The sequence below is a fragment of the Pelobates fuscus genome, chromosome 5, assembly GCF_036172605.1.
Source record: "Pelobates fuscus isolate aPelFus1 chromosome 5, aPelFus1.pri, whole genome shotgun sequence".
In the NCBI taxonomy this organism is placed as follows: domain Eukaryota; kingdom Metazoa; phylum Chordata; class Amphibia; order Anura; family Pelobatidae; genus Pelobates; species Pelobates fuscus.
The window spans coordinates 11019200-11040859 of NC_086321.1; positions in this window are offsets into that span (position 1 = coordinate 11019200).

Below are 21660 nucleotides of genomic sequence, written 5' to 3' on the forward strand. Positions count from 1 at the left end.
CCTCCCCCCAGGTGATTAGGGGTCCCCAAACCCCTAGTCACCCCCTCCCCCCAAAACAAATGATCCCCCTACCTACCCCCCTCACCCTAAAAATAATGAGGGGGGGACATTTAACTAAGAACCTATAAAACTAACCATTCAATGTTTTCTTTCTTCTAAAATCTTCTTTTTTCAGCCCCAAAAAAGGGCAAATAAAAAACCATAATAACCGACGCAATAAAAAAAAAAAAACGAGCGCAAAAAAAAAATAATCCTTCTTCACCCATGGAGGGCTTCTCAAAGACTGAGCTCTGCAGGGTGGGGGAAAGCTTATAATGCTTTGCCCTGCCCTGCAATTAGGCTCAGAGCACTCTGATTGGTGGGTTTAAGCCATCCAATCAGAGTGCTCTAACAGGTAAATGAAGAGACTGACAGGTAAGTCTCTACATGTACCTGTCACAGCACTCTGATTGGTTGGTTTGAAATCCACCAATCAGAGTGCTCTGTGTCATTTTACACAGCGTGGGAAAGTTCTTTGGAATTTTCCCATGCTGTGTAATTTGACTCATAACTCTCTGATTGGTGGATAGGGATCAGGGGGGAGGACATTAGGTCCCCCCCCTTTATTAGTATATAGGGCCTCCACCCACCGCTCAGGGGTGGGGGCCAGGGGGGAGGACATTAGGTCCCCCCCCTTATTTTACTGTAGGGCCCCCACCCACTGCTCAGGGGTGGGGGCCAGGGGGAAGACATTAGGTCCCCCCTATTACTATTTAGGGCCCCCACCCACCGCTCAGGGGTGGGGTCTAGGGGGAGGACATTAGGTCCCCCCCTTATTAGTATTTAGGGCCCCCACCTGCCGCTCAGGGGTGGTGGCCAGGGGGGAGGACCTTAGGTCCCCCCCTTTTTAGGATTTAGGGCACCCACCCGCCGCTCAAGGGTAGGGGCCAGGGGGAAGGACCTTAGGTCCCCCCTTATTAGTATTTAGGGCCCCACCCACCACTCAGGGGTGGGGGCCAGGGGGGAGGACATTAAGTTTCCCCCCCTTATTATAATTTAGGGCCCCCACCCGCCGCTCAGGGGTGGGGGACAGGGGGGAGGACCTTAGGTCCCCCACCCCTTATTAGTATTTAGGGCCCCACCCACCACTCAGGGGTGGGGGCCAGGGGGGAGGACATTAGGTGCCCCCCCTTATTATAATTTAGGGCCCCCACCCTCCGCTCAGGGGTGGGGGCTCGGGAAGGGGGACCTTCCACTGGCTGCTCACTGTTTAATAGACATGCCTTTACTCGCGGTATTGCGAGTAGGGGCATAATTTACTAATACTAAGTAATCTTTACTTAGTATTAGTAAATTTGACTGAAAGACCAATTTAGGTCTTTCAGCCTTTTAGTAGAAAGCTCCCTAATGCCGTGGGAATTAGGGAGTTATCTACTTATTCATTACTGTCATTACATTGACCGGCCAAGTAACTTACATTTTATATGAATGTATGTTACTTGATTGTTGTGAGTGTTGCAAATGCTTACAGGTGAATCCTGGCTATGTTTGTATACTTTTTATTTAAAATTGTATACAATGTAACATGTTTCTTCTTTCACTGGGTAAGTATATTAGTACTTAGGCAATACTGTGCTTCGGAACTTCGGCACTTCGGCACTTTGACACTTCGGAACTTCGGCAACTTCGGAACTTCGGCACTTCAGCACTTCGGAACTTCGGCACATTCGTGGCCAAATGTCCGAATTGCCCGAAATTCGTCCGAATTCATATTCGGACCGAAACGAATTGCACATGTCTACAATGCATCCCTCTCCTCTCTATTTGCCGTGGTCTAAACTTGTCAGCCTGCGATAACCCAGTGATCTTTTTGGGTACCTCTAAGATTGGGCTAATTGATAGCCAGTCTAGTTAGCGGGAAACAACATATGGATCAGTTCCGATATTACTGTCTGCATCCCTCTCTCCTTTATGGTATTTGCGCTGTGGTTTGGACCGTATATCCTACGATAACCCAGTGATTATTTTGGGTAACCTTAGAATTTGGCTGATTATGAGCCCACTTCTAGTTATTGGGAAGCAAAATACCGATAAGGGTACTGTGTAAAGCTTAGCTAATTGCCACTACACCCTATCATTAGCAACTTTTGAGCTTCTTGCTCTGTTAAATTTTACTCTCTCTGTACTTTACTGTTACTAGTGTCCATGAAGGCACTATTCCTATTTATCTTATTTGTTCATATCTATTAGGTGCTTTCTATCTATTTATCTAGGTATCTCACAGATTCACTATTTAGTATTTTTTGTTGGACATCTAGCGACTGCACGGATCGCGCTATATTTGGGTCGTGCAGTGCTACATGATCTATTGAATTGTATGATTCTCACACTATTCATTCAGCTTTGTCTGCATAGGACTAGCTTTCAGGTCTTCAATTTATAGTTCACACTGGCTCGATATTGACCTTCTGTTAAGCCTCTGACTGTGAACGAATTGTTACGAATTACCACATTATACATTGTACTTACCAAGTGATACATTCAAGCAACACATGTAGCAAACTGACGACATTGAGTCAGCTATTTACATATCTAATAGTTTCCTTTTCATACTATAGTACTTGATTCTATTACATAGTTCTTAGTAGCTTTGCTTATTATTTTGGTTTTATTAACAGGGCCGGCGCTACCTGTTAGGCGGACTAGGCAGCCGCCTAGGGTATACAATAAGAAGAGAGAAAGGCTGCGCCAAAATAAAAACAAAATAGAAAAATAAAAAATATATATAAAAATAAATATAAACAATAAAAATGAGTCCCAATATATATCAGAGAATAAAATGTCTGTTCCACAGGTTCCACTGGTAGAGTGTATCCTCTGTCTATGGTTCTTCAAATCATCTCGTGATATGGAAAACACAAAGGGAAAGGACCAATTGTGCAGAGTGTTTAAAATAAGTGGTGGTAAAATAATAGAATGTATTACACTCACATTTTCATGAGCTATGACCAGCTCAGGGGTAACACGTGTTCAGCAGAATAATCCCTGCTTATAGGATATTTCGAATGCTTGTCCTCTTGGGTATGATGATATCCAACTCTCAGGAAAAGGGACAAAAATAGGAACAGCAAATAGTGCTCTCTATTGATATAATGAATAATAGAAATGAGAAGGAAATATACTCACAAATGGAGTGCAGATCTCACTGCACTTGAAATATAGCGTGGGCGGTATAATCCCCACCTCAGGATATATAAAATGCCAGGAAAGAAAATATAGTATGTGTAAAAATAATAAAATAAAAATTATGAGTGGCACAATAATATAGCCAAACTTAATTTATTATTAAAATACACAATAAAAACCATTAACGTGTTTCACCACTGGGGTTTTATCAAAATGGAATAACATTAAAACCTGGCAAGAATAGAATATATATAGGGACACTGGTGCTTTAAAAATGGCGCCAAAAAATAACATTAATGAGCATTGGCCAATCAGAATTAAGCATAGTACACATAGTTAAAAGAACTTTTAGTAACAAATAAAACAGAGATTATAATAGAATAAAAGTATATCATGTCACAATCATATTGTGATATGTACAGATAGAAAACGAGGCCTCCAACACAAGTTATACTTTAGTGAAAATGCACATAGCCCGTCACATGACCCGCGCGGCATTATGGGGATTGTAGTGCGCAGGTCACGTGATCGCACATAAACATGCATGCGGCCATCCCAACCCTGGGCGGAGTGTGCGTCACAGGGGGTGGGTGCATCGTACGTCACGTGACCGGGTGCATCGTACGTCACGTGACCCGGGGCACACAGAACAGTGTGATACACGGGTCACGTGATCGGCGCATAGGCGCTTGGAAAATGTAGTTTTCGAAAACGAAACAAACTTTTAAGAATATAAGCTAAAAAACAAAACTGGCTTTTTAAAAAAATATATGCTATTGAATGCCTATTGAAACATGGTAATAACTTATATACATAAATGGCAAAAAGCGGACATATAATACAGAGTCAGAGTAATACATAATAATAAAACCATTATTGTAAAAGATAATTAATGATAGGAGCATCATGACAAGAAGAAGGTATTTTGACCAATGTATTAAAATATATACACATATATATAAAATAAAAAGTAATGAATAAAATAATGGAATAAAAATGGATGCAATATCTACAGTGTGGTCAGATTGGGGGTATCCTAGACTATAATGCCGTAGGTAACAACTATGAATAGGATAACCCCAAAATTACCACAGAAAGAGTAGACAAAAAAATATATATATATATTAATAAAAAGTGTTTTATAAAAAGTTAAACAAATCAAAGTCTATATTTAAACCTAGGGGGGCTAAAGTCTGTAGGTTAAATACCCACTCCATTTCATTTTTTCCTAAAATGTTCTTTATATTGCCACCTCTCCATGGAACTTTACATTTTTTTATTCCAATACATTTAAGAAATTTCGGATCCCGATTATGTTTGTTCAAAGTGTTTATATACAGAGTGGTTGGCAAAACCATTTTTTATATTTCTGCAGTGTTCTGCTAGTCTAGTTTTTAGGCATCTGATTTGAAATTGGTAACTTTGGAATGGATAGCGGGATTAGTACTTTTGCATACAATACAACGTTTACATCTGTAGAAGCCCGTCATTCCATTTAAAAGAGTTTGTTGCGTATTTTTAAAATAGATCTAAAATTGGGTGCACATCTGAAAACAATTTTCGGTTGTATCGGTAATGTTTCTTTAAGAAGGTCATCTTGTCTTAGGAGGTGCCAATGTTTTTTAATCGTTTTTTTAATAAAACCACTTTTATTATTATAGCTAAAAATTATAGGAAGGGTGGGGGATTCTAAAATATTTGTATCTTTATAAGTTAGAAGATTTTCTCTGGGTTTGTTTCTTACTGTTTCTATAATGTTATCTAATTGTGTGGGTGAGTAGTTTTTTTCAATAAATTGTTTTTTTTAAAAACAGTGATTGTTCGTTAAAATCATCAATGTGAGAGCAGTTACGACGCATTTGTAGAAATTGACTTTTGGGAGCGCTCTCAAGCCATGGCTTGTAGTGACACCTAGTCTGATCAATTGCTGTGTTAGTACACACTTTTTAAAAAAATGTTTTTGTATGCACTATTCCTTCTTTGATAAAAATACTTAGGTCTAAAAAATTTATAAATTCTCTGCTATATTCACAAGTTAAAACAATCCCTCTATTATTCGAGTTAAGATGTGAAATAAAAGCATTGAGTGAATCTTCCGAACCTTTCCATATAAAAAACAAATCATCGATATACCTAAAATAGGAGACCAGGTTTTGCTCCCATGCATGCCGCCCCCAAATGGCACTGGATTCCCAGTCAGCCATAAAGAGGTTGGCATAGCTGGGGGCAAACCTGGTCCCCATAGCTGTCCCTCTCTTTTGGAGGTAAAATGAGTTAAAAAAACAAAAATAGTTGTTATTTAAAATTATATTAATGCCTTCCACGATAAAATCAACCTGAGTCTCTGGGACTCTTTTTTCATTAGATAGCATAGTTCTGACGGCATTACAACCAAGTTGATGCGGAATGATAGTATATAAAGCGGTAACATCGCATTTAACAAGTATATAATCTTGTTCCTAATAAAATCCATTAAAAAAATGTAATAATGACATTGAGTCCTTCAGATAAGATTTCATGAGTTTAACTGCAGGTTGAAGTAGGGTGTCAATGTATTGAGATAAATTACATAGAGGGGAATTGATTCCGGATACTATGGGTCTACCAGGAGGGTGTTGGGCATCTTTATGTATTTTCGGCAGAAAATAAATTACCGGAATTTGGGGATTCTTAATAAATAGGTAGTCAACTTCTTTTTTTATTTAGAATATTTTCTTCTAATCACTTTTTTAAAAAGATATTTAGTTTATGTTGTATACAAGGCGTTGGGTCTTTGGATAATTTTTCATATACATCAGTATCATTCAATTGTCTGTAAACTTCTTTGATGTACATGGCACTCGATTGAATAACAAAACCCCCACCTTTATCTGCAGGTTTATATGCAATATGTCTATTTTTGACTATAGGACCAATCATACTATTGAGATAGACCATGTATTTTCTACTCAACCTAATAGTCCTATCTATGTTAGGACCCCGATCTTTTCCCAACAAGAATTATTTATCAAATTAGAAAGAGCTTTAACAATAGAAATTAAACTTAAGTGGGAGATTGCTACTTTCAAAAAATATATTGATGAACATATAACACCACGTGGCCTGAGACTTATAAAATTACCCACTTCGGATCAAGATGATCTGGAATTTATGGATGAATGGAACAGCAAATTAGAGACCTGTACGTTCGGCCTCATGGATACTCTAATTAAGAAAAAGAGCAAAAAACTGTCCAATCTAGATAGGGAAATTAATGATCTTAAAGAAAAACTTATGCCTTTCACAGAGAGCAATGTATATCAACAAAATTCCGTTTTAATTCAGAGTAAAATTGAAAAAATAGAAATTGACACTAAACATATTAAAGTCAAAAAATACATAAGAGACAAACAAGATTATGCTAACAGACAGGTGAGGACATATCATTTAAAGAAAAGATATACGTCAGATAACCCACCCCCAAACATAAGGACAGAATCACACCAATACCAAAGACCTACCACATCCAATACACGACATGTGTCTTCATATGTTTCCACAAATCACTTTCCCATGCCACACAAATCCTCACATCACTCTCCCAATAAACAAAGATCTCACTACAGGAACTACAATTCTGGTTATGCACCTTCCACCTCATATCACAAACCAGCATCGTACAAACCACGTAGAGTTTTCAACAACACATCCACACATTATGACTCTCGTCATAATTACCACAATGCACGGAGCCCAGACATTCATAATCACTCACCCAAAACCCACAAACCTAGTCACTACTACAAAAATCACTCAGAGACTCCTATTTCACATGCAAACAGGTACCAATTACTATCCATTGATTCTGAAATAGAAAGTGATGATCATTTTTTAGAGATTCAGACACATCCACACACTTTCATAAACACACCGTACCTAATAAGGGCCAAAAAAAGAGCTCTAAGCCCAGAGGTAAATGAAGTGGCAGAAGACAACAAAAAAGAGAGGCTAGAAAGACAATAACTACCCCTAAAGAGTCAGACATTGGCATTTTTAATTTATCACAAAAAGTTTTAAGTGCAGCACAAATTTCAGTTTTAAGTAAAGGACTTAAATACGCTCCGACCAATTCTTTTAAACCAGTTGAGGCATTTTTAGATGTAAATAAATTCGTACACAAAGCCACATTAAAACGATTTTATAATTCACATGACAAAAACACCAATCCCCCTTATTCCCCCCTCTCAAATCCCTACAGACAAACCAACATACATTAATACAGATTTTTTTTTTTTTTTTTTTAATTTGACAATTTTTATTGGGACATGCATTCAAAACATCAATGCAAGTGTATCTCCAAAATGTCCTATGTAACTTAACAGAGGAAGTTATGGTCTGGTTACATTTATCGTGGACATCACATTATAGCTGCTTGCATTTAGTATCAAAACAAAATAGAACATGATACGAGGAAAAAACATGCCCCATACATTTTATGTGGAAATATGAATTAAGGGGGGGTATAGAAAGAAGAGGGAAGGGAGGGGGTAGGGGACATTCTAGGGGATGCAGTGAGCCTAGGGATTTATGCCGATGTGACTCGGTGCCTTGCAAATGGGAGAGAGTTCCTCCAGCGATCTACTTCAGCCTCCGGTGTGTCTTTCAATCTCCTGGTAGAATCGTTCCAGCCATCACCGCACCACGGACAATGCATGTCACTGTCGTAAGCCATTGATTGAGGGGTTATTTGTGTGTGTGATGTATTTATCCCATATGCGCTTTGCCTGCGCTTTCGCAGGATTTATTCCAAATTGGTGTTGGTGCATTGCTTCATATGTCCAATTTAGTGCAATTTGCTTTATCAGATGTGTATGAGACGGTATGTCCCTGGACTTCCACTGTCTAGCTAGCAGGATATGTACTGAAGTAAGCGTATGGTATATCAACGCTCGGTGAGTTTTGGACATTTTTTCGGGAAACACATAAAGAAGGCATAGTGCAGGGGCCTTGCCTATTTGGTGACCGGTCAGGTCCGACATGAGTTTGAGGGCTTGTGTCCATAGAGGAGACAACGTGGGACATGTCCACCATATGTGGATCATTGTGCCAACCTCCCTTTCACAACGCCAACACAGGTTTGAGGTGGCGGGACATATTTTATGTATTTTTTCCGGCACTAAGTACCAGCGGTAAAGTATTTTCCGTTGGATTTCTAAGTGTTGGGCGCACGATGTGAGACCCTTATGCGCGACGTATACCCTTTTCCACTGCTCTAGACTTAACTCTGTTCCTAAGTCTCTGTGCCAAGCTGTTTTGTAGTGTTCGAGTGGTGTGGGCTGGCTGTGAAGTAGTAGGTGGTAACACGCAGATAGGGGTTTAATGGTAGGTTTATGTGACAGGCACATATTTTCAAACCTTGAGGTCGGAGCGCCTACAAGTTTGTCAGGAGTGGCGGGTGGATTGTTATTTAGTAGCAAATTGAGTTGGAGGTAGGGGAACAGGGATTTTGTGGGTAGATCGAATTGCTCTTGAAGGCTAGGGAACGTTTTGAGGTGCCTCCCTAGATAAAGGTGGTGAACATGTGTGATGCCCTTGTCGGTCCACACCTTATGGGGAAATGTGGGGATCATTATGTTTATAGATTGCAGGGGTGCTGCCATTGGTATTTTTGGAAAGTGAGCCAGCGTTTTCCTTACCCCGTCCCATGCGTCTACAAGTAACTGAGTGGTTGGGATGCCCGGGAATGGTTTTGGTCTTTTCGTATTATCGATCCAGAAGATCGGGCTTATGTGGTTCAAATTAAGCCAAAAGGCCTCTATACCTATCCATTGAGGGATATATTGGGGGTTGTGCGCCGCAAGTATAGTGCTCAATAGTGCCGCTTTGTGGTACATGTATATGTTGGGGATGCCCAAGCCTCCCTCCGCTACTGGTTTATGTAAGATTTTGGCTGCTATTCTGCTTTTTTGTGCTGCCATGTAAATTTCATAAACAGGGAGGTGATCGACTTGAGATAAGTGATTGGTAAAGGTATCTGCAGTGTTCTAAAGAGGTACAACAATTTCGGCAGCAGTGACATTTTGATCGCTGCTATGCGCCCTAACCATGAGAGGAATTTTCCTTCCCATGATCTCAGGGTGGTGTTGAAGCTCTTCAGGAGTCCCATATAGTTAGCCTGGAAAAGTCCAGCCGGTCTTTTTGTAAGTTTGATTCCCAAGTATGTTAAGTCTAGTGGAAATGCCTCTTGTAGCCTAGTTCTGGCTGCTTTTGTTACTCCTATCGTCAGTGCCAGTGTTTTGGAGACATTCAGTTTATAGTACGAGTGGCGGCCAAATAGGTCTATTTGACGCATTAAGTTGGGCATGGTTACAAATGGTTGTGTCAAAGTGAGGAGGACGTCATCCGCGAAAATGTTTAGTTTAAATTCTTTGGCGTTCAGAGGGATACCATGTATGTTTGGGTCAGTTCTAATTTTGGACGCTAGCGGCTCTAAGGCAAGCACATAGAGCAGAGGGGAGAGAGGGCATCCCTGTCTGGAGCCATTGGTAATGGTTATTGTTCGGGAGGGGAATCCCGCATAAAGGACCTGTGCAGAAGATGCGCTGTATAAAGCGTCAACTGCAGCTATGAATTGCGTGGGGAAGCCGTATTTGTGGAGTATTCTGTTCAAAAATGTCCAGTTCAATCTGTCAAAGGCCTTCTCCGCGTCGAGGGACACGAAGAGGCTCTCTAGTCCTAGTTTTCTGGAGCTATGCATGAGGTCTAGTACTTTACGGGTGTTGTCCGAGCCCTGTCTGCCGCGCACGAAGCCCACTTGGTCATCGTGTATTAATTCTGGTAGGATCGCATTAAGTCTATTGGCTTGTAGTTTTGCGAACAGCTTGGCGTCCGTATTTAGGAGGGAAATCGGGCGGAAGTTCGGGCATGCAGTCGGAGGTTTCCCCGGCTTGGGAAGAGTGGTTATGTGTGCCTGTAACATTTCTGTAGGTAATGAGTGTTTATCTATGGCATGGTTGAATAAAGTGGTCAACGCTGGGGATAGGATGTCCGTGAAAAGGTGGTAGTACGTGTTCGCGAACCCGTCGGGACCTGGGGTTTTGCCTACTGGGAGAGTTTTTATTGTGTCTTTTATTTCTTGCTGAGTGATGGGTGCTGCAAGGGCTTCCCTATGCTGTCGTGTAAGGGTTGGCAGGTTGGCATCCTGTAGATAGTCATCAATAGATGAGGGGGACACCGAGGGTATTAGAGGGTCATTTTTAAGGTTGTATAAAGTTTCATAGTACGTGGCAAATTCGTCGTTTATAGCTTCTGCTGAACACGTGTTACCCCTGAGCTGGTCATAGCTCATGAAAATGTGAGTGTAATACATTCTATTATTTTACCACCACTTATTTTAAATACTCTGCACAATTGGTCCTTTCCCTTTGTGTTTTCCATATCACGAGATGATTTGAAGAACCATAGACAGAGGATACACTCTACCAGTGGAACCTGTGGAACAGACATTTTATTCTCTGATATATATTGGGACTCATTTTTATTGTTTATATTTATTTTTATATATATTTTTTATTTTTCTATTTTGTTTTTATTTTGGCGCCGCCTTTCTCTCTTCTTATTGTATATTCTTATCTCAGGGGGTAAGAGGGTTATCCTCTGTAAGGCCGCTGACTACTAATTATATTATTAGCGCTAACCTATTTTTTTTACTTCTTCAGCCGCCATCATGCTGCAGCTGCCCAAATGCTCTGTAGAGAGCCTCAGGTGGCTGCATCTTTGCCCGGGCTGGTGCGTCCATGAGGGCGCACCACCTGGGCGCAGCATGAGGAGAGGGGCTGACAGGAGGTAAGCGCTCAGCGCTCAGCGCTCAGCGCTCACTCCTGTCACTCCCTCACTGTAGCGTGGCCGAGCCCTGTATGGTCCGCTGGAAAAGGGAGCATCTGTCTCCTGTACCCGGCCAGACTAACAGGAAGTGCACACTGAGTGTGCACTTCCTTTTAGTCGGGCCGGGTACAGGAAACAAAAGCTCTCTGTACCCACGGACCATACAGAGCTCGGCCACGCTACAACAGAGGTAGGGGAGGGGGGAGAAAGTAATTGACAGGGGGGGGGAAATGACAGGGTGGGGGAAAGAAATTGACAGGGGGGAATTGAAAGGGGGAAAATTGACTGCGGAGGAAGAAATTGACATGGGGAGAAAGAAATTGACAGGGGGGAGAAATTGACAGGGGGGAATTGACAGGGGGGAGAGAAATAAATTAACAGGGAGGGGGGAGAGAAATAAATTGACAGGGAAGGGGGGGAGAAATAAATTGACAGGGGGGAGAGAAATAAATTGACAGGGAAGGGGGGGAAAGAAATTGACAGGGAGGGGGGAGAGAAATAAATTGACAGGGAAGGGGGAGAAAGAAATTGACAGGGAGTGGGAGAAAGAAATTGACAGGGAGGGGGAGAAAGAAATTGACAGGGAGGGGGGGAGAAATTGACAGGGAGGGGGAGAAATTGACAGGGAGGGGGGATAAATTGACGGGGGAAGAAATTGACAGGGGGGAGAGAAATACATTGACAGGGAGGGGGGAGAAATAAATTGACATGGAGGGGGGAGAAATAAATTGACGGGGGGAGAAATAAATTGACAGGGGGGGGGGAAATAAATTGACAGGGAGGGGGAAATTGACAGGGAGGGGGGAGAAATTGAAAGGGGGGGAAGAAATTGACAGGGGGAGAGAAAGAAACTGACAGGGAGGGGGAGAGAAAGAAATTGACAGGAAGGGGGGAGAAAGAAATTGACAGGGAGGGAAAAAGGAAATTACAGGGGGGAGAATGAAATTGACAGGGGGGGAGAAAGAAATTGACAGGGGGGAGAAAGAAATTGACAGGGAGAGAAATTGAGGGGGAGAGAAAGAAATTGACAGGGGAGGGAGTGGGAATGAGAGTGACAACAGGGGGGTGAGAGTGACAGGGGAGGGAGGGGGAATGAGAGTGACAACGGGGGAGAAGAGAGTGACAAGGGAGGGGGGAGAGATTGACATCCATTACACACACACACACAATCACACACAATGCACCCCTTGCACACAAAGACAATGCACCCCTTGCACACAGAAAAACACACAATGCATTACACAGACACACACACACAAGCAATGCAACCCTTACACACAATGCATTCCTTACACACACTCAATGCACCCCTTACAGACGCACACACTGCATCCCGTACATACACAGAAACACACCTTGCAGCCCTTACACATACAAACACAGATTCACACAATGCATTCCTTACACACATATTAGGACATCCCCTACACACTCCACCCCCGGTGAACAAACTCATTGGTGGAAGGTAGACCTTGGGACCAAGACCATGAGCTGTGTAAAGGGCACCCAAAAAATGGAGCTGCTTCCCGCTCTCCCAGAACATTGATTTTTGTGACCACAGTTACAAACAGCCTCCAGAGATCCTGTTCTACACCAGACCAGTGGAGCCAGACTGCAGCTAGAGCCCATCATCATCCTCATCTGGTTGTAAGTAGGCAATCTAGCATATTATTCGTGGCACTAATCTCTAATTTACCTCACATAAAAGAAACACTATAGTCCCCAGAACCACTGCAGCTTAATGTAGTGGTTCTGGTGTCTATAGCCTGTCCCTGCAGGCCTTTTAATGTAAACACGGCGGCACTGCAGCACTGGCGTTAGTTAACATGGCAGATCATATGGGTGGGGCATTGTGATGTCACATTGGGGGGGGGGAGGGCAAACTTTACTTTTGCCTATGGCGACAAAAATCCTTGCACCGGCCCTGTTTATTAAATCATGATCTTGGAGATTGCTGTTATTAGCTTTGCTCTAGATCACTTGTCTGGATTTATGTGAATTACTTTTTCTTGTGTTTTTTCATTTACTCCCCTTATCCCTTGTTTGTATGCCCCTTGCATATTTTTCTCTGTCTGAGTTAGACAGTTAGATTTAGATGTATTTACAAACTTTTTTGGTATAAATAAAGTATCTTCGAGATTTTTATTAATTCTCTATTATAGGGACAGATTTCCCTCTTTCTCTTTGTCTCATTATCTTAGGGTTACCAACCTTTCTTTGCATAATCTGCTAAATAGTTAATTTTGGGGCATGCACTTCATATCTGAGAGTCAAATAGAATCGTCTAATAGTGCACTTATAGCGCACTTGTAAAAATTCTTATTTTCCTGATGCTAATCTGCTAAATAGTACATTTTGGGGCCTGCTCTTCACATCTGAGAGTCAAATAGAAGCGTCTAATAGTGTGCTTACAGCGCAGTTTGAAACATTCTTCTTTTCTGGGTGCTAATCTGCTAAATAGTACATTTTGGGGCCTGCTCTTCATATCTGAGAGTGAAATCGAAGCATAACTTTGATCGAATTTACTAAATCGGTCACTTGTAATATTGTTTCACACCAACAACACTTGTTACACAGATCTAAGTGATAGAAAACAGATTGATATTTTCTACACTAGAAACTACCAGATAACAAGCTGCTATATTTAAACCAGTTATCAATAGCTAAGAGGTACTTAAACAATATTGTAGTTCTGGGGCAATACCCTCACAAGTCACACTGAGAGGTCAGTTTATAGGGAAAACTGTTGCCTGGATACAATTCTAAAACAATTTCCATATGTGCTTTACAGACTTTACATGCTGGAAAAACACAGGTGCCAACTGCTGTGGTTTTCTGCAGTGTGCATACCGGCAAGGAGGGCAGGGTTAAGGAGTGGGTGGAAGATGATGTGGAGGATGATGAGGTCCTAGACCCCACATGGAATCAAGGTCATGCGAGTGACGTGGGTAGTTTGGAGGAAGAGGCGCTGGTCGCACAGAGGCACCAGCACAGCATAAGAGGGAACAGGGTGCAAAAGCGGAGCGGCCGTGCCTTAGCGCTCGTCGGCATGTATTATCTTTAGAATTCCCACAGTTATCCAAGTAACAGTTGAAGCGATAAAAAGAACCATAACAGATTTAACGAGCCATTCACAGTTTCGCAGTCCGGTGACCGGGACCCAGACACTGTCTGTAAGCGCACTATTAGACTCTTCTATTTCACTCTCAGATATGAAGTGCAGGCCCCAAAATGTACTATTTAGCAGTTAGGAGTCACAGTGTGGAATGGATTAGTAGGGTCAGGTGCAGGGTAACCGCATGCCCCCTGGTGTTGAGCACCAGCGTTTGTGCGGCCACATACCAGGAGCCTGATGCAGCTTCAGTAAAAAGAGTACTGGATACAAGAAGCCATCACCAGACTGATCCGAAACTTGGAACAGGATGTGACATTCACTGTAGCGGCTGTGCGTGCTTTCGACGTTCTCACCCTGCTGCTGCTCGCTTGTCTGCGCTGCAGCGTAACTTTAGCCTTCCTGCTCAGTGCCTCATATGCGACGTGCCCACAAGGTGGAACTCCACCTTGCACATGCTGGAGAGACTGTTTGAGCAGCAGCAGGCGATAGTGGAGTTTCAGCTGCAGCTCGCACGGGTCAGTGGCTCTGCACCAGACTTCCCTCCAATTGATCAGCGTTAAAGGATTTCAAGTGGACTCATTACAATTACAGGGCCTCTAAAGAGTCCTGTATTGTTATTTGTCGTCACTACCTTCTCGCGTCGGGAGTGGGTCATTTGCTGATTCCCCGTTACCCGTGGTCACCATGGTAGGCGCAGTCAATGGCATCGAAAGTTGATATGGATTGACATACAAATTTGTTGTCGCCTTCTCGTTGGGGATCACATTGAAAAAGTGCTCTAGCATGACAAGCTGGGTGATCTCCTCTGGGAACTTGGCTTCATGGGAGTTGAGCCAGTTCTGCGTGGCCCTTTTGATGCCACGGTGTATACCCAGATATATCAAAGCTGCTGCAAAAAGTGCGGGCTGTCTGTGCGCGCTTTTGGCGTTCTCACCCTGCTTCTGCTCGCCTGTCTGCGCTGCAGCGTAACTTCGACCTTCCCGCTCATCACCTTATGAGATTGTGCGAGCAGCAGCAGGTGATAGTGGAGTTTCAGATGCAGCACACACGCGTCAGTCGCTCTGCGGAACAGTTTTCTTTTTTTGTATGTCCCAATATTTTGGGGGCTACCCCAATTAAAATAAAAAAAATATATATATAAACAGTGCTGGCTTCCTCCTCCTCCTTCACCGCCGCTTCCACCGTCTCCGCCTCCTCAACCTATGGGTCAGTCACTTAGTATAAACTATGTACACAATAGCAGAGGCTTGTGAAGGCCTTTTCTCTATGCATCAGGAGTTGAGCATTTCTCCATGCATCAGGACTGCAAGAAATGCACCGCAGGCCGCAAATGTTTCTTTTTTGTATGTCCCAATATTTTGGGGGCTACCCCAATTAAAATAAAAGAACTATATATATATAAACAGTGTTGGCTACCTCCTCCTCCTCCACCGCTGCTTCCACCTACACCGCCACAGTCACTGCCTCCACAACCTATGGGTCACTTAGTATAAACTATGTACACAATAGCAGAGGCTTGTGAAGGCCTTTTCTCCATGCATCAGGAGTTGAGCTCAGTTTGAACAATGAAAGAGAATACCCTGAACTCCAACCCTCTCTCAAATGGATAATTCTGGTGATCCTCCTGACAGCCATGCTTTAGATTTTGATTTATGTTCTTCCAAAGCTAAAATCAAAGATTCCATCTAGTACTATTTTATGGCTCAGCTGTATTTTTAATTTCTATGTTATTTTAAGTGCTTTCCCTATCCACATTTGTTTGCAGGGCACTTGTCCTACTTTTACCCCCATTTTACTTCCTTTTGCAGCCCTCTAGCCCTTTCCAGGAGTTTTTTAGAGGCATTTTTGTGACCAAAAGTTCGGGTCCCCATTGACTTTAATGGGGTTCGGAGTCAAGTTCGGGGTCAAGTATGATCACGAACCTGGACTTTTTTTCAAAGTTCGGCCAAACCCGCCGGACCCGAACATCCAGGTGTCCGCTCAACTCTAGTCATGACCAGTTCTGCACCATAAACCTATATAGATACACGTATCAAGGAAACATAATTTTGGATTTTTGACTCCACCCACTGGTGCTGTTAATAAAGCAGAGGCTTGTGAAGGCCTTTTTTCCATGCATCAGGAGTTGAGCATTTCTCCATGCATCAGGACTGCAAGAAATGCACCGCAAGCCGCAGATGTTTCTTTTTTTGTATGTCGCAATATTTTGGGGGCTACCCCAATTAAAATAAAAAAAATATATATATAAACAGGGTTGGCTTCCTCCTCCTCCTCCTCCACCGCTGCTACCACCGTCACCGCCTCCTCAACCTATGGGTCAGTCACTTAGTATAAACTATGTACACAATAGCAGAGGCTTGTGAAGGCTTTTTCTCCATGCATCAGGAGTTGAGCATTTCTCCATGCATCAGGACTGCAAGAAATGCACCGCAGGCCGCAAATGTTTCTTTTTTTGCATGTCCCAATATTTTAGAGGAGATTTTTAGAGGCATTTTTGTGACCAAAAGTTTGGGTCCCCATTGACTTCAATGGGGTTCGGGGTCAAGTTCGGGGTCAAGTACGATCACGAACCTGGACTTTTTTTCAAAGTTCGGCCAAACCCGCCGGACCCGAACATCCAGGTGTCCGCTCAACTCTAGTCATGACCAGTTCTGCACCATAAACCTATATAGATACACGTATCAAGGAAACATAAGTTTGGATTTTTGACTCCACCCACTGATGCTGTTAATAAACTGCAGCCCTAGAATACAGGACGGTACACAGTGTTGGTACAAGCATTATCTCCTACCAAATTAGCACAGTATTTAGCTGTTTGACTAGTTAGTTTTAGCTCAATACATATATTCCAACTACCTCCCGTTGTGCACTGACCATTTAACAATTTGCCAAATGGCTTTCAACATATAAGGGCCACTAACTCAGCTCATCCTGGCATTATTCTGTAAGCATTGTGTGTCTAGGGAGGGTAATTTCTGTGTGTCTTTTGGTAATTTCTAGCAACTTTTACTCATGTTCTGGCTTGTTAGTACTACCTGTGCTAAGATGTAATTATTACCCCAAGCAATTTTTGATGTTTCCTCAAGGCATCTAACAAGGCATCTAACATTGCTATTTATACCTACTGCCTTAGTCACAAACACTGGCCAAAGTTAGTGTTAATATTTGTTTGTCTGTGAAAAATGCAAAAAACTAATTTGAACGCCAATTTTGGCCAGTGTTTGTGACTAAGTGGCTACTAAAAAAGACTGAACATACCCCATTTGCAATATCTTGTTGTCTACTATTGCAAATGATATGCCATCATGGGGGTAATTTTCATTCCTGGGCTCCCGTACGGTTTCAAAGGCAACATAACCAACCTGGCGAATTTCAATGTGAAAAAACTGAAACGCTAGCCTGACTCTGTAACTTTTGAAAACACCATAAAACCTGTACATGAGTTGTACTATTATACTTTGGAGACTTCGCTGAACACAAATATTAGTGTTTCAAAACAGTAAAACGTATCACAACAATTATATCATTCGTGTAAGTGCCATTTGTGTGTGCAAAAATGTAACTTTCACTGTAATACATTTTACTGTTTTGAAACACTAATATTTGTGTTCAGCGAAGTCTTCCGAGTAAAACAGTACCCCCCATGTACAGGTTTTATGGTGTCTTGGAAAGTTACAGGGTTAAATATAGTGCTAGCAAATTAAATTCTTTGAACTTTTGGCCTGGGTTGTCAGGCAGGTCCCGCTAATTGTAATTAATAAAATGACCTAATTGTGACAGATCCCTCTGTCTTGGAACTATAGTGCTATCCTAGTTGATTCGTGTGGATTTGTGTAATTGCCTGTCCGTACTTCCCTGTTCGTTTATTTGTTAATCTACCGAACAAACTGCCGGCCACCCAGAAGAGGAGTGTGCTGCTGGTTAACCTATTGGCCCCAATTCGAACGTTGTGGTTAACCGCAGACACCTCTTAATTGAAACCGTATGCTGGGTGGTCGTCATTCGTATGCCGACCATGAGGCGGCGGCCATCTTATATGCACGAATACACAGCGGTGTTCGTCGACAAACTTATGGAACTCAAAACGGACACTTTTTCTCCCGAACACCGCTGAAACCATCGACCACCATTCTTTGTCATCCGGCATACGAACACCGGTCCGTTCAGGACTTTTATTTCACGAATGGACTTAACCCAGATAGCCATCCCATGGAGCCCTTCGTATACCGGTAGAACATTGGCTCAAGTATAGAGTACAACGAGTTGTCATTAATGGTAAATTTCCAGGCTGGACACAAGTGGTAAGTGGTGTCCCTCAGGGTTCTGTTTTGGGACCGATTCTTTTCAACATATTTATAAATGATCTTGAAATGGGCATTGAAAGCCATGTTTCTGTGTTTGCAGATGACACAAAACTTTGTAAAGTAATACAATGTGAGCAGAATATTGCTTTGCTGCAGAGGGATTTGGATAGATTGGGGGATTGGGCACTAAAATGGCAGATGGAATTTAACGTAGAGAAATGCAAAGTTATGCACTTCGGGGTCAAGAATGCACAAGCTACTTACACCCTAAATGGTAGTGAATTAGGGATAACCACACATGAGAAGGATTTGGGAACTGTTATCAACAAAAAATTAGGCAGCAATATGCAATGTCAATCTGCAGTTGCTAAGGCCAGTAAGGTTTTGTCATGTATAAATAGGGGCAGAAATTCTCGAGATGAAAATATAATTTTGCCTATTTATAAATCATTGGTAAGACCACATCTTGAATGTGCTGTGCAATTTTGGGCACCTGTTCTAAAGAAGGATATCATGTCACTAGAAAAAGTGCAGAGACGAGCTACAAAATTGATAGAAGGAATGGAGCATTTTAGTTACGAAGAAAAGTTAAATAATTTAAATCTCTTTAGTTTGGAAAAACGGCGCCTCAGAGGGGATATGATAACATTATACAAATATATTCGGGGCCAGTACAAACCATTATCTGGAAATCTATTCATAAACAGGGCTATACATAGGACACAAGGTCACACATTTAGGCTGGAAGAAAGGAGATTTCATCTAAGGCAAAGAAAAGGTTTTGATACAGTAAGAGTAATAAGGATATGGAATTCTTTGCCTGAAGAGGTGGTTTTATCAGAGTCCATACAGATGTTTAAATTGAAATTGGATAAATACTTGCAAAAACATAACATACAGGGATATAATTTCTAATTAGTGGGGTAATAGCTGCTTGATCCAAGGAGACATCTGACTGCTATTTTGGGGTCCAGAAGGAATTTTTTCCTAGTTTGTTGCAAAATTGGAAGCGCTTCAGACTGGGTTTTTTGCCTTCTTTTGGATCAACGGCAAAAACATATGTGAGGAAGGCTGAACTTTATGAACACAAGTCTCTTTTCAGCTTTGTAACTATGTAATTAGTCAAAATGCAATAAAATCAAACAGATAAAGCAGATTAGATCTGTGTTTGTTTCAGCAAGCTATGGAAGAGCTTGCGATACATTTTTGGTTTAAGACCCCTCTTCAGTGTGCTAAAAGGTGTTACCCAGAGAGAGTCTATGGACCATCGGCAAACAGCTAGAAGAAAGCTTTATGCATGTTTGTCTATTGTGTTAATATGTATATAAATCACAATGAAAACACCCACAGTGTGACCCTAAAATATAACACAGCAATGTACTGAGGGGCAAAGAAGCGACAGAGAGATATAGTGATTGGGTGACACCTGATTCTGAGAGGGTGATAACAGCACCATTAGAGTGCATTTAACTTCAAATCCCATGAGTGCAATCTTTAGCAGGGGTTATTATATATTTATCAACTGTATTACGCTATGTTCTGTTTTATTATATTTTAGGTTCAACAGCTGTATCCCATGTATATTATACCAATCGGCTTGTTTAGACGTAACACTACTTGGGAGGTGTTCTGTGGGAAGCTGTTCTCTGTTTTATTGATAAGTATATGTTATTGATCTTTTTTTGTGTTTTGTTATACTGAACTTGATGGACGCAAGTCTCTTTTCAGCTATGTAACTATGTAACTATGTAACTATGTTTTTCTAAAACACAATCAGTTGTCTGTACTGGGCTTTACTCTAAAATCAGGGTGCCACCCCACCTATCACTACGGACCAGGCTCTGCTGGAAATGTCCTGACAGCCTATAAGGAGAGAGATAGTACACTTGGAAAATATAACTGATTATACAGGATCCTCCTCATGAGAGCCTTGACAAAGAGGAAAACTAGCCTGTTTATGCAGTATTAATTATCTATACAGGAGATATACAATTACACTTATGACTGAGGTTTCCCCAAAAAGTTTTTAAAAAATGAATTCATAGAAAAAAAATATTCAGAACCAGATCTGAATACTACAATTAATATAGTTAAACAAAAAGAATGAAAAGAACTTCTGATGTATAAAAATAAAGAAAATAATGAAACTATATCACTTCCAGTTATTTTTAATTTTAATAATAAAAGCAACGATGTTAAAAAAATAATAAGAAAACACTGGCATGTACTTAAACACGATGAGATACTCAATTCTATTATACCCACTCATCCAAATATTGTTTTTAGAGGTGCACCCAATTTTAAATCTATTTTAACCACAAATTTTACTAAAAAATCTCCTTCCAAAAATTCATCCTTTTTCCCTCAGACGAAAGGATTTTACAGATGTAAACAATATATTGTATGTAAAACTACAGATCATGTTATTTCATATAAAGTTACAAATTTCATGTCAAATCGGACCAAAAAAGTGTATAATAATTATGATTTTATATGTTGCAATACGAAAAATGTTATTTATCTGCTTGAGTGCCCATGGGGCCTCCAATATGTGGGGATGACCACAAGGTGCTTAAAGATAAGACTGAGCGAACATTGCAGAAATATACTTAAATCATACAGTATCCAAACATTTTATTATGCACAACAAAGATCCACGCCTACTAAAATGTATCGGTATAAAAAAATGTTCTACCTATTGGCGTGGAGGTGATATAAAAAAGCTGCTTGGAAAAACAGAGATGGAATGGGTGTATAAACTTCGGACTCTTATACCCCATGGCCTTAATGCAGATTTTGACTTACACAACTTTTTATGAATATTTATGTCAATTGATGCTTGCACCTTTAAATTATGTTTTTATTGTTATTTACAATATTTACATCTTTTATATTCACTTTTTTATTTTTTTATTTTTTAATTGCACTGCCCCTTTAACTTACATTGTTCCCTTTTTAGTGTCATATTAACCTCCTGAAATTACATCAGAGTACCCTCCACTAATCAAAAGTATATGCCTTTCTTAGTTTCTATGCGACCGCCGCTCGCGGCCAAATCTGATTACATCCCCCATGTGGCATTGCGGCTTAACTTCCAAAACGCGGAAATGCCGCCGGTCACGTGATTATTTTCAAACGCTTAAAATTACACTTTCCCACCTTCGTTTTAAGTTCATATATATCAGAATCATGTTGTAACATTACAAACTATGT